Raw genomic sequence first — 2,171 nt, forward strand, 5'->3', positions numbered from 1 at the left:
ACACAGTGAGACCCAGTCTTAAAGCAATTCATATTAAATCAAATCCAAATCAAAGCACACATTGTAATGTGTCTGTTTTCTCCCTCAGGGTGTAATGTTACATGGAAATCCTAGACTAGAATACTTAGGGAAAGGGGAAATGAACTGTGAAACTCATTTTCTATTCTGATATAGTGACTGCTCAGAGTATTAAGCTGGTACCAAGGAGCAAGATGAGGAGGCATTTAATAGTCCTTCCCATTTGGATATCCAAAATGACTAGCTTACACTGGTGTCACTAGTCAAAATAGTCAATCACTCGACATTGTAAACTTTTCTACGTGGTAGGTAATATGTTAGACCCTTGGAGGGCAAAAGTTCTCACCCAAATATTGGTTTTAATTTTACTAGAAAAATAGAAGATAGTTGCAGGACGATTACGGGAAGAGGAATTATTCATGATGGCCTTGCTAATCCAATCAGATGTCACTGGGAGATGTTTATTTCTCTGGTTAGAATGTTTCTCAGGGAGGTGGTGCATGGTGTCACATGATTTTAATCCCAGCAATGGGGTAGGGGCGGCAAGTGAGTTTCTGTGAATTCTTAGTTATGCTAAGTGGACATAGTCAACTACAGCTTTCCCTTTGAATCTAATACTAACTTCATAAAAATCACATCATGGTTTTGCCAGATAATTGGTAATTTTCTCCACACCATCCCCCAAATTACATATTGAAGGCTAAATTTGAAGTCAGCAGGGGTTTATCTAGGAGGATTTTATTCTAATAACACAGGCTATTTGTTTTTCAAATGCTTAATTTAAGAATGACAGAATTTCTTGCAAAGGGCATTCAGATTCTCACATCTACCCATATTTTCCTTAAGCAGCCAACTACAGACTTGTTTCTAGAGTAATTTGATGTTTCTTGTGCTCGGTTCCCAATTCAAAGACTTAAGATTCTTGGTGTATTCTGAGGATGGGGAAAAACACAGTTCTCACCTTAAAGGCAATAAGAGCGAGCTTATTGTGCAGCTGTATTTGAATGATCATGGCCCAAGGAACACTAATTTAGGTTTTGCCAATTCCATGTATAAGAAGGAAATGGTTTCATGATTATTTTACAGTTTTAAAGAACAAAGACAGTCATAAATCAAGGCAAGCTTAAGATACACTGGTGTGTACATCACACAAGAAGTTACAGCAAGATGCTGTCTGAAAACATTCTTAGCTTTTGGGTTGGTGGAAACTATGAGTCAGCTAAGTTAAAAAGTTCCAAAAGAGCTGGAGAAATGGCTCAGTAGTTAAGAGCACTAGTACTGAAGTTCAGTTTCCAGCACCCACACGGCAGCTCATAACTGTCTGTAATCTAGCTCCGTGTGATTTGATGCGCTCTCCCCACCACCACCACAGAGACAGACAGACATGCATGCAGGCAAAACACCAATGCAAATAAAAATTAAAAATTAAAAATCACTTTTTAAAGTTCCAAAGGTTTTATCTATTAGTCACAGGATGGTAGCTCCAATACAGAGGTTAGCAAGGACCAGCTGTTTGGTGGGCAAAGCTAAGCCCAGATTGGGTAATTAGCCTCTAGGCCTGTAAAATTCCAGCTTCTCCACATCATTGCAACTCTAATCAATCTTTGCAGACAGCCTCTTTCCCGGGATTCTCCTTCACAACTTTCTTTAGTCACGCTGAAATTTCTAGAAAGGCATTTCCCAAAATTTCGATTAAAATGCAAGCATTCTTGTTTCTCTTGTAACAAAACTCCTACGCTGGAAATGTGACATTTAGATATATGGACGCTTTTCATAATAAAACACCTTTTACCTCCTTCCGGGAGGCCATCTTTAGTTGAGGTAAAGAAGGACCAGTAGATAAAAAGGAACCAATAGAAACTGTTTCCAAGTTACTTTTCTTAAGAGTAGCAGAAGTGAAGTTGAATTTAGTAGATGTTCCCACGAGGGGGCGCGATATCAGGAGATTAACAAAGAGACCTAGGCAAACCGTCGGCTTCAGACTCTGAGACTCCAGCCCTGATGCCAGCTCGTCTAAAGAGGGCCTGGCACAACGAGTTCGAAATTGCCTGGGTTTGACCTGGGAGCCTCTCCGTAGTCTGGAAGTGGAGAAGCGATTCAGCATTTTTCCCAAAGCAGAAACGTTCTTAAGGAGAGAACGCGGTTTTTTTTTA

Source organism: Acomys russatus, chromosome 2 (genome assembly GCF_903995435.1).
Source record: "Acomys russatus chromosome 2, mAcoRus1.1, whole genome shotgun sequence".
Classification (NCBI taxonomy): Eukaryota; Metazoa; Chordata; class Mammalia; order Rodentia; family Muridae; genus Acomys; species Acomys russatus.